At 40.4% G+C, this 22,883-nt stretch overlaps 1 protein-coding gene across 1 annotated transcript in view; it reads right to left on the bottom strand.

Moving 5' to 3' along the window:
• Positions 1-22,883, bottom strand: part of FAM172A (family with sequence similarity 172 member A) — a 2,873,056-nt gene that overhangs the window by 1,397,418 nt on the left and 1,452,755 nt on the right. The gene's annotated exons all lie outside the window — the stretch shown is intronic.

The following is a 22,883-nucleotide window of genomic DNA, read 5'->3' as shown; positions in this document are numbered from 1 at the left end:
TGCCCACCCAACCAAGGGGAGGACATGCACACCACACAGAAGGCACTCCCTGCACTCCAGCTGAGAATCAAACGGGAGAACCTCTTGCTGTGAGGCAACAACGCTACCGCTGCACCACTGCGGATGTCTCCTGCGTGTGCAGCATATACTCTCCTTTATTGGAATGGTTGGGAAAGAAAACTGGCAATGAATGGTCTGATTCAAATTTGCTTCAGTGGCTCCCTTGGGCATGAAAGAGGGATTAGTCCTGATAGCCACTCTGTCTCTCTGAAAAATCATTTATGGAGGCTTGATGGAGAGAGCCTGCAATTTAGAAACTCATCTTGCTGATGTTATAGCCATCAATAAGGTGGTCTTCCAAGACTAAAACTTAATGTCGCAAGTTGTGTAAGAGATTGCAGCACTAAGGAAAGGTCCCAAGGAAGACAAGGATCTCTGACAGGAGGCTGTTGCAGGAAGACACCTTTCAAAAAGACCTTACAAAGGCAAGAAGAAAAAGTTGTTCCTCTCAAAAATGAAAATTAGAGATGGCCACCGGCTGCAGTTTAATAGTGGAGAAGCTGGCTCCATCCTGAAAGAGAGAAGACAAGAATAATAAGATGTCTGGAATGGGAACTGAAAAGGGATCCAGATTCCTCTGATTGATCCAGATAGAAAAATTTTCTATTTACTACTATAGACTTTTCTGATGGAAGCCTTCTGAGAGGCCAGAATTATATCTCTGACAAGCCTGGGCTGGTTTAGAATTACAGGAAGTGGACAAACCACGCAGTCAGATGAAGAGTCTGAAGGTATGGGATAGGAGGATGAGAGGAGTGAGACATCAGATCCGGAAGAGGATCCAGTACCCAAGAGGTGCACTTCAGATGACATCTGAGGAGGGGGAACCACACCTGCCAAGGCCAGAAGGGGCAATGAGGATCAAGTGAGACTTGAGGCATTGCGCTTGCTGAAGCACTCTGGGAGTGAGAGGTACAGGAGGGTATGCATAAAGGAGACCCGGAGGCCAACCGTGAACTAGACCGTTCCTGGGGGCTCCCCAGCAGGGGGGATAAGGGCAAAGTACTTGCTGCATTTGTGACTGAGTGGGGAAGCAAATAGATCACAACTCGATTGACCCCAGCGAAGGAAGATCTCTCTCACCACTGATGGATTTAGGGATAACTCAAGAGAACTCAAGATAGCTCTTCTGAGCTTGTCTGCCAGCACATTGCTCTCCCCGGGCATGTGCATTGCAAGGAGAAAGTGCCCTGAGGACATTGGCCATTTCCACACTCTCATGGCCTCAAGACAAAGCAGATAAGAACGTGTGCCCCCTTGTTTGTTGATGTACCACACAACTGCCACGTTGTCCATGTGCACTGCAATGGTATCCAGAGGAAGGCAGTCCTGAAAGGCTTGCAACGTGGGAAGACCTGCCCTTACCTTCAGTACATTTATGTGCAGTTTGGTCTCTGCAGGGGGCCACATACCTTGGACTGTCTTTCCCTGGCAGTGCCTCCCATCCCAGCAGGGAAGCACCCATGGTTACTGTGGCACCAGGAGGAAGAGAAAAGAGTTTGCCCACGAGGAGATCAGGAGACTGAACCCACCAAAGAAGATGATGCCTGCACACTGGTGTGAGGCAGATGGAAGCTGTCACTGGGTGAGACAGAGAAGACTGTTGGACCACTGGAGTCCACTGTAGAACTCTCATGTAAAACCTTGCTAATGGCACCACACAGATCGCTGCTGCCATTGACCCCAAGGCTCTAAAAATGAAGTGGGCTTGAGGATGAGACAGATCTAGGAGGCAATGAACTTGGGATCTGATTAGCTGTACATGCCTGGGAGGTAACGCTGCAATCTCTCACACAGTGTCTAGCTGAATGATGATAAACTCCAAGTTCTGGGTCAGAATCAGATTCAACTTGGCTCAATTCACTGTAATTCCTAGCTAGTCAAACAGGCAAAGAAGATACTGAGTAGCTGCGACCAGTCGATGCTTCGTGAGAGCTGTGAAGAAGCAATTGTCAAGGTAAGGAAACACCTGGAATCCCTGTAGTCTCAGGTGAGCTGCCACTACTGTCATGCATTTGGTGAACACCTGGGGGCTGTTGTGAGACTAAAGGCCAGGCTCTTGAATTGGTAGTGATTGGCCCCTACGCAAAAGTGGAGATGTCTCCTGGAGTGCCTGTCTAATTTTATATGATAGTATGCATCCTGGAGATCTACAGAGCACATCCACTCGTCCTTGTGCAGAAGGGGCACGATGGAGTGGGCAGTGACCATCCAGAACTTTGACTTCTTGATGGAGAGGTTTAACTCACTTAAGTTCAGGACTGGATGTAGGTTTCCCCATTTCCTTTGGCACCAAAAAGAAGTGAGAGTAAGTTCCGGACCCTTATTGTCCTGGTGGGACCTCTTGGATGGCTCTCTTCTGAAGAAGCTTGAGCACTTCTTGTTGAGCTAACTCCCCCTGATGGGGTGGAGCATCGGGGAGAAGTTTCCTGGGTGGTGGTGGGGGCTGGGAAAAAGGAATAAAATAGCCCCTGGAAATAATGCCCACTGATTTCTTGTGATGTCTTCCCAGGCCAAAGGGTGCAGAGACAAATGACCCCTGACTGCCTCCAAGGCAGGACTGTCAGGCAATGCATCAGGAGCCCTGATTTTGCAGACCCCCCTCTGCCTCCAGGGTGGCATATTCAATCCAACCCTCTCTCCGGAACTCTAGAACAGGGTTCATCCTGAATCTCATGAAAGGAAGACTGCGACTTCCAGAACCAAAATTTCTTACTCGTTTGTTGTGCCTTAGAAATGAATCACAGAGGGGTAGAAAATATTATTTCCACAGCCAAGGTCTTCCTCCTCCCTTCTTGCTCTGTGCGGGTCATTGCGTCTTTGACTGATCAAAGGGGGCATTGGTGAAGGACACATTAAAGGACTCCACAAACCCACATAGGCACAACCCGGGGAAACGCAGAATAGTGATGCCTGTGCTGGCCACTCGAGAGGTGCCTTCCACAACATTGGAAACCAACCTCATCAAGGAATTAGCTAGGGACACAAGAGTGGATAGCTTGGGAGACACTTTGTTCAAGTCCTTGGCAGGCATCAACTCAGAAAGGGAAGTGGTGATTTCCTTAACCAAATCTCTTTGGAGGCAGGTGAAGTGTGCCAAGTAATTAAGCACCCACAGATCAGTAGCTGAGGCAAAAACTCAATTTCCATGTCTGTCAATCATCCAAGATTCTCGACTGGGGGGATGGACAGACATTTTCTGCTCCACCAACTCATTTTTAGTGACAGCAGCTACCACAATAGCATCGACTGGCACCCCTTTTGACCAAAACTCTCTATCCATTGATGGATTTAAGAATCTTGTCTGCTCATTTGGCCACTATTTTCTTACTGTCTGCCCTTTTGGCACCATTTTCAAAATCTCTTAGGCTTAGTTTCTTTTCCTGTTACTACATGTGAATTTTAATTGTTTTTGCGGTTGTTGTCTTTTCACTGTTTTTTTTACTGTGGTTTGTAGAGGTGAGCGGCAAATGAGATCTGACAGGTTAGAGGGCAGCAAGGGATTATGGGAGTAGGAGGAGCTTGAGCCTAGGATCTGTCTGATCCTACGACCCAAGAGTGAGGAATAGTGACATGGATGACATCAGATCTACAGCTATTATTGTGTAGAACTTGCTGTATACTACATGGAAGCAATCTCTGATGGGACTTCTTGGCTGGAAGTCAAGTAAAACAGTCAACATAAAGAATGTTAACATTCTGAATACAGATATGGGAGATGTCTACATGTTGAGCACAGGTACCAAAACCATACTGATATATTTGTTTGTTTGTTTGTGTCTTTTGGCTTTTCCCAGTTAGGGGTCGGCACAGCGGAACTCCGGTCCGCTAATGATTGGCAGTAGAGTTTTACGTGCTGGCTTGACGGGCCTAATGCACAACCATCAACGAAGGAATGCCCATTCACGCATGTTGCCACACAGAAGATGCTCTAACTGAGAATCGAACGGGCAATGTCTAACTGTGAGGCGACATCGCTACCGCAGCACCACCACCGCATGGTGCAGATATCAAGCCTATTTCACACCAGTTTGAAACTATACAGAGTGCAGCCTTGGGTATATGGTATTTAGTTATGGAATCAAAGCTACCACTGGTAATTCCTAGTATAAATATCTAGGATATTAACTTTTTTTCATTTTCAATATTCTCTATAACCAAACTATCCAGTAAAATGTGGTTGGACCTATGGGTCCAGAAACTATGCAGAAAGCAGGACATCACATAATTACTCTTTGCATATTTTTATTCCTAATAATATGTTGGGAATGCATTGCCTGAATGATACACACCCAGGAAGACAAGAAAGAGAAAAAGTAGCAGTTAGAAGCATTTCTGCTTTGAATAAGGCAACAAAGCAAGTGGCAAAAACATGCTCAAGGGTTACTCTTGAGTTATTGCACTGAGGTGCTGTCTAATAAAACCAGCCTTTACACTTGCTCATGTCCAGCCACTCTATTAACAGGAAGAAATACTAAAACTTTCAGTGTCAAAATGCATTTTTTCTAGTAGAATTATTTTAAACTTTATTTCTAAGCAAGCTAGGCCAGAAAGGATATTTGATTTTGAGTCGGTGAGAAAGCAAACCAGACAAAAAGGAATATTTGTGCTCATTTCAAGATTTGAGATAAAAAAGGTGGTTGAGCAAAAGTTGCTGTGTGAACAAAAGACACCATCAGAAGAGTGGAGTTAGAAACATACAGACAGACTGTCATTGTGTTTTGACCTTGCTTTCATTACAAATTACTGGGTGTTACAACTTGAGATCATGGGAAATGTGCTTAGAAATGTAACCATCTAGGCTGTCATTTAAGTGATGAGAAGAATTTGTAGTTTGCCACTTTAAATTTGCTTGTGTGCAGTCTCAGTAAATTGTCAACCCTACTCTAAACAGTAAATCTATTGTAATAACAATAGCAATTACAAAAATAATTACATTCTGGAGAAGGCAAAATCGTACCAGAAAAAAGGAGACTGCAAGCTCCCCCCATCCTCCCCCAACCAGCCTCACAGATTTTCACTCAAGCCAAACACACACTGATTTACACATGGAAGGAGGAAAACCTAGGGTATCACAAGGAATGAACGGACAAGTAAAGGAAGCTTTGTATAAGAAATTCTGAAAAATGTATTTATGTCCCTTCTTCCATATATATGTAAATAGTTTGTCTTTCATTTTTAAGATGGCTGTTAATACTAGACAGCAGAAAGATTCTGAACCTCTGAGACCCCCAATCTTCCACTGAACAGTGTGATCTTGTAGAAGAGTAAAATGTTCTTTCATTATAACACAGTTAAACACACTCTTTGTTTACATGTAATCGGGAATTAATTACTCAGTAGGTATTTCATTTACACTCAGATATTATCAAATGCTTTAAAATGAGTACATAGATAAGTTTGTTGTATAATTTTCTGATATCAGAAAACTGCTCAACAACTTTTGTTATATACTTTTCAAAGGTGTTATGTTGTAGTCTTGTGCTGCATCATGCATGACAGCCACCAAAGAATAACATCTGAAACCACTGATAGTTTTGCAAGCTGAAATACATTTCGTGTTCACACACATACATATACACAGTTTGGCACAATGAAGTGTCTTGACAGCTTTTAAAGCTGTTGCTTTATCAGAGATGCACTTTACTTCCAGGAGACCTTCTTGACATTTGTTCCTCGAACACACGAAACTTTATGATCTGGCACTCAGTTAAAATCCTCTATTTTATCAAGCTCATTGGTGAAACTGATAATTTCAGATCAGTTCATTTATCTCATTAATAAATAAAATAGAAACAAACCTAAGAAAAAGTGGATAATACACGTGGGAGTTTAAAAATTTCTTTACCATTGATAAAGAATGAGGAAACTTTCCCCCCAAATGACCCTTTCTTAGCTCCTTCATTTTTGCATAACTACATTAAGGAGAAAGAATTCAACTCAGCAGAAACATAACTGGCTCTCTCTAAGAGGCTACTTTTCATGGTTCAATAAATGTGCTCTAGATAACACAAGGAGGCTCAGTGGGGTTAAGATACCTACCTCACAACTAAATCCTGACCTTCAATCACTGTGTGGAGTTTGCACACTGTCCTCATTTCTGCATGAGTTTTCCCTGGGTACTACAGTTTCCTCCAACTTCACAGAAACATACTAGTTGACTGGCTACTCAAATAAACTGTATATTAATGAGTCCATCTTAACCAATTCACAAAGGTAGTTAACTAATAAATAAACAAAATAAAATGAATTACACTCTGGATAAGGTACAATTACATCAGAAAAAAAGGAGGAGACCACAAACTCCTACCCCCAAAATTTTGTCATTGCCTTATTTCCTGAAAAACACTGAAATATGAGAAAAGGGCCTAGAAAGAAGGAAAAAGGCTAAACACTTTCAAATTCCTTCTTGTTCTCATTACTCTGTAAATACATGGAATAAATCATAGCATATACTGAATTAAGTTCACAAAAAAGACACACCAGAAAGACTAGTTACTACTGTTTTATGATATTTCAGTTTCAGTGTGAAGAGTCATTTGAAACAAAATAGAAACTCACTTTTTTTTGCAATTCTGTTTTTTATACTAAAGAGGTATGTAACTGTGAAACAAAAAATTCATGACAGCACCTGACCTGAAGGGGCCTACTAAGATTTGTAGAAGAGAGAAAAAAGTGACTGTCACCCACTGAGATCACACATCTCAATTTTTAGCAACTTTAGATGAAGTAGCGTTGTCGCCTCACAGCAAGAGGTTCTCCCATTCAATTTTCGGCTGAAGCGCCTTCTGTGTGGAGTCTGCATGTCCTTCCCACGGTCGAGTGGCATTCGAAAGACATGTGTGAAATGGGAGTACCTTCGTTGAAGGTTGGGCATTGAGCTGGCACCTCGGCACCGTAAATATCTACTGCCAAAAATTAGCGGACCGGAGTTCCTCTGTGGTGACCCCTAACCGGGGAAAGCCGAAAGAAGAAGAAGAAGTAGGAAATCCTTTTTATGAGAAATGAAGATAACTAGTGTGCTTCTATCCAAAATATAAGCTTATAAAATAATTACATCAACTATAAGCATCATTTTATTACAGTGGACTATTAAAATTAGAAGTAGGTTATGAATACTATTACCCACTTTCTTATAGGTACAATGAGTCCTTAGGAAAATTTGAAGGGTTAGAACTGCAAGTGTGACTGACCTCAACAGAAAAGACTGAAATGCAAAGTCTGAACTCACATAATGCAGCTTATAAAGACAGAGTATACAGACAATTGTGGTGAATGAAGACACAAAACAATGAAAATTCTTGCAGCAGCACTTTTTATGAGTTGTGGAGTACAAACACAACATTTATTACATAACAAGTGACAATCAAATCTACAAGGAGATACATCCATCTCCTTGATAATAAAAAATGGTCCCTTAATCTTTTGTGGATTACAAACACAAGAGGGTAAGAAGAGAATTGACTAGAAGCACCAGTGTTTACAAAGTAGGAAGGAACACAGCATGCTACATGTCATAACCACAAATAGTAAAATCAGCTGTTGGTATGATGATTGCTAGGATGTAGCTCATAAGAGCTTATAGTTATCTATGGTAGGAGGCAAACAACTTTGACTGATATATACCAACAGACATTAACTGTCACACTAATATTATTTTACCTTTGCAGAGTAGTAGCTTGGGAAAAGGACATTTGCAGCAGAAAAGCACATCATGTAAGATTATTCAATTATGCTAGTCAAAGTTGGGGGATCACCTGGCTAGTACAGTACCTACACCAGAATATTTTCAAACTTCAAAAACACAGATAGGGCAGCACCTACAATTATATACCTTGTTCTCTCTGTGTCATCACAATACCTTTTTGGCCATATTTACCAAAAATTGTTCAGAGAACATGGGGTGCATGCGGAGCTCTTCTAGCATTGACAGCAGAATTCAGTTATAATCTAGATAGTAACTATCAAAAATTTAATTTTACATAGAGGAGAAATACAATGATATTCAGGAAATTCTCTGTGAGATGTGAATGGGCAGCTCTTAAGATGCAACTCTAGGCACTACTTTAACTGCATTGCAAAACAAAACAATGCAAGCTGTCTCTAGAAATTCATTTAGGTTACAATGTGTGCCTGACCTACTATTGAAAACATTTCAGAAAAGTCAGCTATCCTTTGTCTTTTTCTTTTCTGCGTGTAACAACTTTTAGCAATATAAATCCCTGATGTGCGCTTATGTCTCTGACACAACCTTCATGCCCTTAGTCTTTTATAAACACTTTTGTATTTTCCTTACCCGGCACTGCTGAGCTCATCGGGTTGTCTCAGTATTGCATATGCTCAGACTGCTTGGTGGCTAGGCCTGCACTGCTCTCTACTACCTTATCCCCAGCCATTAATCTTATACATTTCAGTCCAGACAAACACCTAACTTCTAGATACAGCTCCAGTACTAACAATTACTAATTCTTACTTGACTACAAGCCCCACCAATTTCTTACTCTCTACAAAACCCCCATCTTTCTATTTCTTTATACATACCCTTAAAATCAAACAGTACCACTACTTTGTAGTCCTCCCTTACACTTCATATATTAAGAATCATTGCTTCCAAACAATAATGAAGCCCCTAATCTTTGTTTCAGTCACAGCTTACAGTACGATTTTATCGCTTGAGTAGCTCCACAAACACAAAACTTCCCAGAGATTTATGCTAACAATGTATATGGCATAATGGTTAAGATCTTCACCTAACAGGCACAAAATACAATGTTTGATTCTGACCTTGTGTTATTAGGCTTAAAATGGTCCTTCATGGCAGTTAGCCTAGTATTCTTCTATGAACAGATAAACAAATTAATATTCTCATTATTATTCAACAGTTCTCTAACCTTGCAAACATCAAAACCATTTATAAAACTTCTCTCCATCGTATACAGTATTAATTCACTTTCACCAGGTCCTCCCAAACAGGGCACATCTCTTTTATTTTCCACCTGCACATCAAAGACTAAAAATCATATAACAGTACAAAATTTCCTAAAATTACTCTTTCAGATAACTCCCATCTTCCACTTACTGCTCCTACTCACCAGAAACCATCAAAATCAGCTACACACACAAAAACTCCATATCTCTTTGCCTTATCAATACACGTTATAGAAATCAAACAAATGGACTCCCTCAACACACTGCAACATTCTATTGTTGATTTCACAGAATCATAGATGAAAGTTTCACTCTCCAACCTTTCTTACCAAATTACAAACACATTTCCAACTGTAGGTCTATCAAAAGAAGAGGATATAGAACCATGATACTCCACGAAATGTCTATACCCTTTTTAGTGGTTGGCCATTTCTCCAACAGTAACTCCACTGATTCCAACTGGCTCATTACCAAAATACCTCTGGAGAGAGACAATATTTTACATTCAGCCATTGCCACTTTTACTTACCCCTCCAACATAAAGTCAAATATCAAAGCTTAATACTTCAGTTACTCAAATCAGCCTCACCCCAACAGAACCTAATAATGCTGTGACATGTCAACAAAACTATGCTAGAGAAATAAACACATCATTGAGAACAGCCTCTCAGACCACAGTCTAACCCAAATAATACAACATGCAACCAGACCAAACTTTACCTCAGGTAATCAAACTTAACTTTTAAAGTTTGTCCTGTTTGTTACATATACCTGTTGAGGCTACACACTCAAGTGCACTAGCCTGTGTTACATATTTATTGCATTTTCCTGCTGTTTGTTGCAAAAAAGAAAAATAAAATGATCCTTGTTTCCAGTCTTTCCTGACCTAGAGTAGTCCAAATACAGGCTTTGCTGTATTCCGGATTTTTGGAAAGTTCCTGTGTTGCCCATTTAATTTCTTGGATAAAGGGAGGCTTCTTTGTTCACCAGTGGCAGTGGGGAGCTTAGAGCAGCCTATTTATCTCTGGAGGAATGTTCCCAGCACAAGAATCTGGTAGTCTATTGGCCGTTTTGGGCCAATTTCTAGCTCTTTCAAGTCCCCCTGTATAAAACCCACTTTGGCGTAGTTTTTGCGCTTGTTACTACTCAGCTAAGCTCCTCGTGGTCCTGCAGAGTGGTGCTAGCAGCAGAGAGGCTAAAAGAGCGACTACTAACCTGATAAAAGTGTTTTTTGTCCTGCTGCTACCTGGGCGACTGTCCGATCTAGCTAAACTGCAAGTATTTCTGCATTTTGAACTGTTTTAAACTGTTTAAAGTTGTTTTTGCACCTGCACTTTTAAAGTTTGTCCTGTTTCTTGCATTTATCTGTTGGACTACACACTCAAGTGCGCTAGCCTGTGTTACATATTTATTGCATTTTCCTGCTGTTTGTTGCAAAAAAGAAAAAAAACAAAAAAATTATCCTTGTTTCCCGTCTTTCCTGACCTAGAGTAGTCCAAATACAGGCTTTGCTGTATTCTAGACTTTTGGAAAGTTCCTGTGTTGCCCATTTCCTTTCTTGGATAAAGGGAGGCTTCTTTGTTCACCAGTGGCAGTGGGGAGCTTAGAGCAGCCTATCTATCCCTGGAGGAGTGTTCCCAGCACATGAATCTGGTAGTCTATTGGCCATTTTGGGCCAGTTTCTAGCTCTTTCAAGTCCCCCTGTATAAAACCCGCTTTAGTGCGGCTTTGCTCGATTTTGCGCGTAGCGCAGCATCGGGCAGCTCCGCTTAATTGGGTTTAAACCATTCTCAGATCCACAAAGTCTGCTCTTCACTTTTTCCCTTAGAACTGATCTAGTTCTCATAATAAACACCCTATTCCTACTCTAAAGCCTGGCACTTACTCACTAAAGCAATTATATAAGTCAGCACTAAACAATTAAAAGCACTACACCCTCACAAACTCCCCTTGAGTACCTTGTTCCCCATTGGCCCTTTTTTTCAATTATAAAGGAATTCCCAATACTATTCTAGCATGTCCAAAGGTCAGTTGTCAATCTCGTCTCTGGTCCAGCTGGTGAATCTGGCAATCTTGAGGCAATGTTACAACTGCCTCATGTACACAGACAACCCTCTCCTCCTCCCAACAAATTCCAACACATGTGAGAGATGCAACCATATAGCCAAACTGGAGGCTAAGCTATCTCAACTCAGTACTGGCGTAACCAGTCAGGAGGAGAAGGAAACCACACTTACTACAACTCCAGTCTCACATAGATCTACCACGGCAGCAAACCAAACACATAAACACACAAAAACATACTTGGAGGCTCTAAATAAAAATCTGCCTAAGCAGCAGAGACCTCCAAAGCAGACACCCAAGCAACCGCTACCCCAAAACAAAACACGTGCAACAAATAGCTCACAAAGCCAGTGTGCTGAACAGTCACAGCCCTTAAGGCTAAACAACACACCTGATACACTTGTAATAGGTGATTCTATCATCAGGCACACTGACGTCCCGCTCATCAGGCTGAACAAGGAGAAGGTCAGGGTGAGCTGCCTGGCGGGCGCTAGGATACGCCACATAACACAAGCACTAAGGTCACTCCAAGGCAAGTACAAATATGACTCAGTCATTGTCCATGCTGGTGTGAATGACCTAAGACGTACCTCCCTGGACTACATGAAAAGAGACATAGAGGAGCTCTCTGAGCATGTAGCCCAGGCCGGTATGACCCTGACCTTGAGTAGCATCTTACCCTCACCAAGAATGATGCCACAATATGAAGACAAGATGATCAATTTCAACAATTGGCTTAAGTATTGGTGTCATTCAAAGGGGATCCAACGCCTGTCAGCCTGGGATGACATGCTCGACAAGCCACGATGCTTCGCTAGGGATGGCTTGCACCTGTCACCCCTGGGCTTTCGGATATTGGCAAAGGCTCTTGCCACCCCCATAGTGCCTTTTTTAGGCAAGGCTCAAAAGCCAAACCCACCTCCATAGGTATCACAAGGGATAAGAAACTAAGAGTAATGCTACTCAACGGCAGAAGTTTAAACCTCAAGATGCACGCACTCGAAACTCTCCTTAGCATGGAGAACATCGATATCTGTGCAGTAACCGAAACCTGGTTCAAGGCTCCCGAGAGCACCCCAGCACTACCAGGTTATACCTCATACCATGCTTTTCGGCCCCAAAACTTGGACCGAACCACAAAAGGAGGGGGAGTATCAATATTCGCCAAAGATACCCACACCTCCAGGTTGGTGGCACAGCACGAAGCATCAGAGACTATCCATGTGCAACTAACAGTGGGTAAAACTGCCTTCCAGTTTATAGCCTGCTACAGACCACCCTCCCAAACCCCGGAACCCCACTCAGCCTTCCTGAGAACACTGGAAAATATGAAGGTCTCTCCAAACACCATTATATTGGGTGACTTCAACTACCCAAACATAGACTGGGAGCATTACTCTAGCTCCAACACCCTAGCCCAAAGGTTCCTAGAATTTATAAACTCAAATGCTATGGAACAACTTGTTACCACTCCCACAAGAGGGGAAAACATACTGGACCTGATCATCACCAACATGGGGGCTCTATGCTCTAGACCAGAAGTGTATTCCTCACTGGTAAGATCAGACCATAAACTAATCTCACTGGATATTCACATCCCGACCCCACCCCCTGCCCAGAAAACCACAGTGAAAAACTTCTCTAAAGCAAATTTCACCCTCCTCAATACCGAGGTGGAATCCTTCAAAGCCCCCGGGCATGTGGAAAATACAGCCCAGACCGCAGAATCCTTTATAAACGCATTCTATGAACACCTTCAGGAATGCATGGATCATGCAATCCCAAATAAAACCAAGACCCAATCCTTCAAAGGCAGACATCCTGTCTGGTGGATCCCAGTCATAAACAAACTATAGAATAGAAAGAGGAAGCTACTACATGATAGAGCAAAATCCCAAAAAGGGAAGGCATCTCTGATCAGTATTAGCAAAAAACTACGGGCACTCATAAAATCGTCTAAGGCCAGCTTCAAGAGAAAAATTGCACAGGACACTAAGGATAATCACAAGGCTTTATTTAGTTATGTTAGGAACCTGGGTGGGAATTCCCAGATATGCTCAGAATTAGTCCAAAATGACAAAAAATACACCGAACCCACAGAAATTGCCAACACCCTAGCTGACAGGTTCAGTGCAAACCCCCCCCTCCCCACCAAAAGGGCAAATATCTATCCCAGCAGAGTGCTGCCCCCCTGACATCTCAGATGCTCAGGTAAGTGCCACCCTCTCCAAAGCAAAAAACACAGCATCAATGGGACCAGATGGTGTCTCGGGCTGCATCCTACATGAACTCCAAGAAGAGCTAAACCCAAACATAAAACTACTGTTCAATCTCAGCCTTACTACAGGATATGTACCCAAGGAGTGGCGTACAACAACAGTGGTCCCTCTCCACAAAGGTGGTGCCTCAACGGATCCTGGAAACTATCGCCCCATAAGCCTGACTAGCTTGGTCTGCAAAGCTATGGAAAGGATCATCATGGACCTCATAAATAAAGATATTGGGGACCTACAGACACTGGATCCTACCCAGTTCGGCTTTATTAAGGGAAGATCCTGCCTCTTAAACCTGGTCGATTTCTTTGAAACAGTCACCAAGGCCACTGACGAGGGGAAGGTGGTCCACACAGCCTACGTGGACCTCGCAAAAGCCTTCGATACAATACTCCACTCGGGCATTATAGATAAGCTCACCAGCTTAAATATAAACCCCATATGTCACTAGATGGGTTGCAAACTGGCTCAAGGACAGAACCCACATGGTTAGAATTGCTGGAGCCATGTCAGACTCCAAACCAGTTACAAGTGGCGTCCCACAGGGCTCAGTCCTGGGACCTCTCTTGTTTGGTATATATTTCTCGGAGGTACAGGCCAACACGGAAGGACTGTGGCTGACCAAGTTTGCAGATGACTGCAAACTAGGCACCATAATCGACTCTCCAGCCGACACAAGCATCCTACAAAAGGGCCTCATAGAAACAGCCAACTGGTGCCAGAGCCATGGCCTCAAGCTAAACGCCAAAACGTGTATAGTCATCCCCTTTTGCAAAAACAAAGTGTCCACAAATTACCACATAGGTGGTAATCCATTAAGTATGGAAGAAGTAATTAGGGACCTGGGGACCCAAGTTGATAGCAATCTCTCATTTGAAAACCACGTGGCCAAAGTGGTTAGAAAAACTTTTTATATAGCCCACCTAATCATAAAGGGATTCACATCTAGATCAGGGGAGGTCATCGTGCCTCTTTACTCATCACTCATCAGGCCCATAATTGAGTACAATGCCCCTTTTGGGATGTACCTTACCAGACACCTGCAGCAACTGGAAAGACCCCAAAAGTACCTCACTAAGAGGATCAAAGGGCTCAAACAGATGCCATATGCTGCCCGGTTAAAGAAACTCCAGCTCTACTCAGTGGCATACCACCTGCTCAGAGGCGATCTGTGCCTGACGTATAAAGCCATGTCCAACCCGGAATTAATGGACATGCTGCACCTCAGAAAATCCAAATCCCATCGAGCTATGCGCTCGAGAGACTTGAACCTCAGCACTGAAATAAATAGGACATGCTGGAGGGACAGATTCATAACTCAGAGGCTCCCTTCACTCTGGAATAAAATCCCAGTCCAAGTTAGGCAGAGTCCCTCATTGACTCTCTTCAACAGGAATCTTGATGAGTGGATGGGAGATCGTAGGTTTACCCCGGGTATCACTTCTGTGTCACTGTTAGACAGAGGCACAGTATACTAACCTCGAAAAAGGGCATAGCAAAATTCATTTAAAATGGGTGGCGAAAGCCAAACACACTCTGGCTAGGCTTATACATGCCCTAGGGCAGATAGCCTAGTATGAACCTATGAACTTGATCTAGTTATCACTAAATACTTAATTATATACACAACATAAATATCTTTCCCCTAATATCAATGAGCACTGTCCCATAACCTTCTCCATAATTTACAACAAAATACAGCAGCTAGCTTACCTAATCACTGCCTGTCCAAGCTCCCCACAAAACACTCAACTTGAAAAATAAACTAAATTCCATCTCTTAATTGTTGAAATCCAGAAGGAGCCATAAATAAGCTAACAGAAATCTTCTACAATATACAAAATACCTACTTCCCACTAATAAAAAGACTTCTAAACCTAAAACTTAAGTTTGCATTACTGAAGGACTAAAATGACTTCTTAAACCAAGATATCAAGACTGTTCTAGCTTAGAAAACCTCACATAACCCTCAAGATCAAGCAAGATTTATCATCGTACTAAACAAACTCAAGAAAGTCATCAGAAGATAAAAATCAATGCCCCAAAGTAAAGAACACTTCCAATATATCTATCAGCATGCAATCTGCCTCAGGTCCCCCTCAAAAATCGACTTATTAGCTTGTCTGTGCTCTAGTTACCAATATTTACACTTCTAGCCATGGCCAGTCTACAAACGACCCTCTGATATACATCTTATATTCACAAAAGATTACATCCAAAGGAACTGAAGAATACAAGATAAAATTCCTGCTGATAGTCCTGCAGACACGTATAAGTTACAACCATGATTTATAATGGTGAGAACCACTAATATAACCTATCCACAACATTTACAACCTCTGTCTATGCCAATATATCATTCCATTTATTGGGAACAAAGCAACTATCACCTCATCCCAAAAATCTCCCAGCCCAATTCCTCATCTGACCTCTGACTCATCTCAGAACACTTCCCATTAGGCAAAACACTTGAAATAACTGGTGCATTTAAAAATTATCCAGCTACTTGAAAAATACTGCATGCTTTTCACTCACCAATACAGGTTATGATCATGTAGGAATACCATGAATGCACTTTGAACCCTTACCAGCCACATTTTACTTAATATGGACAAAGGTGACTTCATCGGCGTTATCTTTATAGCTCTAGCAAAAACGTTTAATCCTGCTGATATTCCCTTCTTTATATGGTCCTCATAAACACATTTCTCTGTCCCATAACAAAATAGCTTAAAAAAAAACACTAACAAGACATTATAAAAATCAAATCATCTCACTCCAAGTACTGAACACAGAAACAAGGAATATTCCAAGGTTCTGTCATGGCACCATTGCTGTTTTATTTGTTAGCCAACTTTCTACTCATTTCCCACCTAACAATATTACATTATGTTAATTACATATTACTGTACAGGTGCAGCACTAATCCTGACACAAAGAAACACCTGCTTGAACAAGATCCTTTTACCATATCATCTTGGCTACGCAACAATCACTTAATACAAAACACTCCCAAAATAAAAAAGCCCAATCTAATGTTTGACTCCAGATAGAAACTGACATCCATAGCACCCAAACTGCATACGACAATAAAATATAATATTACAACAGAAACTATCAAACTGCTACAATTTCTTAAGTATATTACTTGCACAGCTTTATCTGCAAATAACTAAATGAAAAAATTAAACTCGGTTATATGCTAACACTCTTACATTTCCTATCCCGAAAAGAATAATAATAATGCTATGAAATAAGAACAATTCTGCACTCCTTCTTCAATCTGAATATCGACTCCCACTTACAGCATTCACCTCCCCAAAACTCTACCAACCTGACAAACTACAGTCTGTAATATCTACCATTTTATTACTCTCGCACCTCAAAAGAACACTGCTGCACTGTGATGTAAAACATCAATTAGTTAATTCTATAAAGATACAACCTTCTCCTAGGCTCCCTACCTTACAAACGTAGTAATATAATACTGTTCATTCCTTGTCCACAAGCTCTCAAATAGAAAACCAAACTACCAGCTAAAGCTTAACCTATTCTGCTCCATTTCTTCAGACTCTAGTTACAAAACTTCAAAGTGATCACAACTTTTCTTTGTATAAGCAGATAAACTATCCATTCCATATAATGTCAAAGACCTTACTGTTTATATTGAGTTCAGAATCGCATTCAAACATTACCTAACCAAACTGGCTAGATGCAAATATTACTTCAATAATCACCCAACCTAAGCTATCCTTCTATGCCACATCCTGCTAAAATTACACCATCACACTGCTTTAATTTCACTTAGTTATTTATAGTCACATTTTAATCATTAGCCATTCTATTTTTTTCCACCCTTTCTTATCCTTTCCCACATCAGCATTTAAACCTGCTTATCCCTCTTCCATCTCCACTTCTATCCTTTCCCCAATCTCTTCTGGAAATAAGTTACTGTACAGTATGAAACCCTGTTCTTCTCCCTTTAGTAACATACCTCTTTGTATCATTATAAATAAATTGTACACTGCTCAGCTTAACACGTCTCTATTACCATAAACTGTTTGCATGCATTTTTATATTACTGTATAATTTAAATATGTGCTTATTACAGTATCCCGGGCTGGGTCTGAAAATGGTATGCTGAGATCAGTTCCCTACCCTGATAATGTATGCAAATAACTTGCTCATTCTAAACTCAGACAAACATGCCACTTCCTTGCAAACTAAGTAACAAAACAATAATATTTTTATGTATTTATTTATTTATTTATTTATTTATTTATTTATTCGTTGACTGGGAAACTCTGACTAAGACAGAGTTTATTTTCAGAAGAGGCCTGGGGAGAAATGCTCGATGCATGTCTTTGGAATGTGGGAGGAAACCAGAGTACCCAGAGGAAACCCACACAAACACGGAAGGACATGCAAACTCCGCACAGAAGGCACCCAAGCAGAGAATTGAACAGGAGAACCTCTTGCTGTGAGGCGATAACATTAACCACTGCACCACTGCGCCACCATACTGTGTAAACATTTCCAAAAATCATCTTACTATTTCATTCCAAAAGACAGAATGCATGTTTTTTAGCACTAATACAAAACTTCAGAGCCTTGCTTAATCACTATAACTGACTCACTAGGAAATCCTATCTCAGACATGTGACATGTCACAACAAACGTATCAGGCCAAACACTGTCAATTCATCACCATACTGAACTTAAAATCAATGATAAAGCCGTGGTGGTGCAGCGGTAGCATTGTCACCTCACAGCAAGAGATTCTCCCGTTCGATTCTTGGCTGGAGCGCCTTCTGTGTGGAGTCTGCATGTCCTCCCCCCGGTCGAGTGGCGTTCGAAAGACATGCGTGAATAGGCGTGCCTTCTTTGAAGGTTGGGCATCGAGCTAGCACTTCGGCACCGTAAAAATATACTGCCAATCATTAGCGGACCGGAGTTTCGCTGTGGCGATCCCTAACCGGGAAAAGCCAAAAGTAGAACAACTGAATTTAAAATCAATAAAGTTCTCACACAAGTGACACTCTTGTCTACAATAACAAATCTGTTACCCTCGGTATCAAGGATGGGTATTGCCAAAATGTATTTAACCCACAAAGCTAGGTTTTGCTCTGCAAATTACTGCCCTAAACTCTTGCAGCCTACATACATCCTTACATCCCTGAGCATTTTCTGAAAAAATCAAGGTAAAATGACAAGCACATGTAAATATATTGTGAGCAATAAATGCTATTGAAAAGGTATAAAGAAAAATGTTAACAGTAAGGTAAAGTCTCCTTCTTGGTGATAACAGTTGGTGCATTCACAGGTTTTACCTTAAAACTGTAACATATTATGATAGAAGGCCAAAAAGAGAGAAGATAAAATCAGCAAGCAAAGGAGAGTAGTATTGCTAGAAATTAATTCATCCTCAAAACTTGGTGAGTAACTTCACTAGGTGGACCCTGCTTTTTACAAAATCTCACCAAGGTAACACTGATATACTGACTGTATTTTATATAGCATATTATCATGGATAGAAGAAGGTTAAAGAATAAAAAAGACAGCTGAGTGTACAAGTCTCAGGATAAAAAAAATGCCCAGCCCTGGTAGGTACACTGGTACCAGGACTGTAAAAAATGACAGTGTTGAATCATCAAGACACAGAAACATTCCTACAATGGGGCTAGACCAAGCTCTGGGGGAGGACTGCACCCCTGTTGTAGAAGGAAGTAGTAGTCGACAAAAAACTGATAGCCATAAAGGTGATAGAGTGCACTACTCAGGATAAGAAAGAAATTGTGTATTGTTACTATTATGCAAAAAGCCCGGAATTTCCAAACAGAAGATATACCAAAACATTTAGAGAGAAATTAGGAAAGAAAAATACTTGCACAAAAATAACTGTCAAAAGTTTCAAATGCAAATTTGTGTTCATTAATACAACAGATTTATGAAAAACATTATACAGACCAAGAAACCTTGGGCCATTTTGAAAAAAAAGTGATTGAGGAAGTGTGAACATACAAAGAGCAAAACTTAAGAGATTTTTGAAAGGCATAAAAAAGAAATAAGGACATGGGAAAGAAAGACAGATTGGATATTGTGTGATATTAATCAATACAAAAAAGCAGCCCCAAAGATATTCAAAGAGAAATACAGGCAAAGGCACCCAGATATGGAAAATTTCACAATACAAGGTACTGTAGAACAGAAAATTAATAAAGAAGTTAAAAAATAGAAGTAGAAGCTATGGAATGCCTGTGAAGTAAAAGATTTAGTGTAGAAAGTCTAACACTGGTTATATCACAGCATGATGGCACAGTTAGTCCCCCAATTAAGGGGAAACAGGAAAATCAGGAGACATCTGAAGAAGAAATATGGACATGGAAAAGAAAAAGAGATTTAATATGGTGCAATATTTATGCAAAGGGGAAAGCAAAATTAAGAAATACAAAAACAGCAGCACCAAGGATATTTGAAGATAAATACAGGCAAAGGCATCCGGTTATGGAAACATTTACAATACAATAAATAAGAAAACAAAAGGGAAAGGAGGATTAGTAATGGAGAAGTTAAAGAGATAGAAAATGAGGTTATGGATTACCCGTGATGTGAAGGATTTAGTGTAGAAAGTCTAACTCTGATAACACCCCAGTGGGATAGAATAATGAATCCCCAAACTAAGCAGACACCAGTAGAGCAGAAAACACTTCTGATTAGTTTCCATATGAAGATACTTTGCAGCCTTCAGTAGCAAACTAGTATAAAAATTAAGTTGGAGTTGCACAGCAAGGGATGGAACAGGAAATTTTGGCAACTCTGACGCAGTCAATGTTGTGGAGTGATAGACTACTGAGTTCCCACATGAAAGAGCAATGGATGACACAGGATGAAATTGAAGAGAATATAGCAGCTGTGGCGACCCCTAACTGGGAAAAGCCGAAAGAAGAAGATAGCATAGCAAGATGCTCTGAAACTTTCCATAGAATGCCCACAGGAAATGAAGAACAAATAATATGTCTTCAGTTTAGAAGAAAATGATCTACGGGAAGAGCTGCTTGATTTAACACAGATGGATAGACATATTAAGATCAATGAAAGAACTAGATTACAGAAAGTCAATAAGAGTCAAAATGTTAGAAATTTGATAAAATAAATGAACACAGTAATCAGGGCTGTCCACAGAAACTCATGAGATATAACAGAAGTAAATCAGATATATTTCTGTCCAGCTAAATTAATAACAGATAAAGTCTTACCACAAAAACACAGGGCAGTAAGGGAAAGGAAGGGGAGAAATTAGATGCCACCATGGAAGTATTGAATACACAAAACTATAAAACCATTAAGACAAGGCACTGTTGGAAGAGTACAGAAGAGGGAATAGATCAACAAAAATACTAAAAAAGATAGATGTCATGAAAGAAATGCACAGTATCAGAACAGATCAGAATCTAGCATGCACTATCACAAATAATAAACTAAAAATATCAGAACAGGCAGAAAAACTTAGAAGATACACAGATAAATATAAAGGAAAAGGAAAAAATAAGCAATTCATTGATGACCCAAAAAAGTTTTATAGAGAATTGGGAAACAAGGCAAAAGGAATTGAAACACCACCAAAAAAAGAAGAAATGGATACATTTTGGAGAAATATCAATGAAAATCCTGTGGAACATAAAGCTTCTGAATGGATAGAAGAATTAAAAGAATAAAAAGTTTAAATGTACAGGATATGAAATAGGATGAAGTAACGACAAAAGAAATTCAAAGTTAAGAAAAGCCCCAGGTCCAGATACAGTACCTAACTTCTGGCTAAAAGTATTAACAACATCCTTACATGAAGATTTAGCCGTGAGTAAGAACTATTTATATGTGTACCCTGAACAGATGCCAACCTGGTTAACAACAGGAAAAACAATACTCCTCCTTAAGAGTGAACGTGTGAGCTATTCTAAAAAACTACAGAACAATAACTTGCCTTCCGACGATGCATAAACCATACAGTGGATTTGATGCTGACAGAGTTTATAGTCATTTGGAAGAAAATCCAATCATGGTAATAGAACAAAAGGGCAACAAAACGAACTCATATGGAACAAAGGATCATTTGTTGTTAAATAAAAACAGGCAAGATCTGCCCTTGACGAGTTCCAATGAAGCTGTGTTCTTTGTCTTGAATAGGGCCTTTAACAGTTGATCTACAGAGATGTGATGTGCGGGACAAGTATCAGGGATGTCGAAAGGCAGGAGAGAGAACTGTAAAACGGGGAAGAATCTGAGTATGGCATGGACAGAGTACAAAAAAGCATTTGACAGTATTCCACATTCATGGATAAAAAAAGTGCTTAAAAATGTGTAACATACACTCTACACTGATTGATTACATTATAGCAACCATGAAAGAGTGGCAAACCACTTTGCAGTTAAACCAAGATAAAGGACAAATTATTATTCCAGGGATAAAAATTCAAGGGGGGGGGGGTATTCCAGGGTGATTCTTTGCCACTGCTGCTCTTTTGTCTTGCCCTTAACACATTAAGCTGTTTACTTAACAGATTATGTCATGGCTACAATTTGCCTCCCAGAAAACAACAAAATGTAAATACTTGTCAATTTTTTTTTTGTGGATATTTAAAACTGTACAGTTCATCTGACAGGAAATGAAAGCAGAACTGCAACTTTTTCAGATGATATAAGAGTGTCATTTGGTCTTGATAAATGTGCAAAAGTAACCTTTAAAGCAGGAAAGCCGCGGCATCAAGAAAACATCAGCCAGGGACGAGAATGTTAAATAAAAGAACTTGAGCAAGAAGGAGTGTGTAAGTATTTAGGAACTGATGAAGGATCAACAATAAAACATAAACAAATGCAAATAAAACTTAATGAGGAATATTTTAGAAGACTAAAATTAATACTGAAAACAGAGCTGACATCTAGGAACAAAGTTCAAGCTATAAACCAATTTGCTCTTCCTGTCCTAACTTACAGTTTTGAAGTGACTGACTGGTACCAAAAGGTACTGGATCAGTTAGAAGGGAAGACAAGAAAAATGCTTCATGCTTACCAAATGATTTATAAAAATCAGTGTATACCAAGACACTGGTAAGACCCATTCTGAAGGCGGTATGGGCCTCCTTGAAATTGATTACATGTACAGATCTGCAACTGTAGGACTCTGCTGACCTCAAAAGACTCAAAACATAGTGAAAGTTTGAAAACATGAGGAGATTAATCTATGACTTCCCTGCTTAGTTTAGCAGAAGAGGGGAATGGAAATCAAAACAGAAGTAGATAAAAATCAGGCAGCAACTGAATGTGCCAAAAAACAAAAGTAAGAATATAAGGTGAAGGATCAAATGAGAAGGTAAGAAATGTGTAAATATAGTTGCAAATACAACCTCATGATTATAAGGACTGACCTCAGGAATGCTTAAGGAGAGGTGAATTTAAACTAAAAAACAAAAGGTTAATACTGGCGACCCAAGACAGTGGACTACGTATACATTGGTTTACAAAGTCCATTGAAAATATGGAAGAAACAGATAAATGTATGCT

The sequence above is a fragment of the Protopterus annectens genome, chromosome 2.part2 (assembly GCF_019279795.1).
Source record: "Protopterus annectens isolate FY-2018-M chromosome 2.part2, PAN1.0, whole genome shotgun sequence".
Classification (NCBI taxonomy): domain Eukaryota; kingdom Metazoa; phylum Chordata; order Ceratodontiformes; family Protopteridae; genus Protopterus; species Protopterus annectens.
The sequence above is the reverse complement of the archived record's forward strand: the minus strand, read 5'-3'. Positions and strand labels throughout refer to the sequence as shown.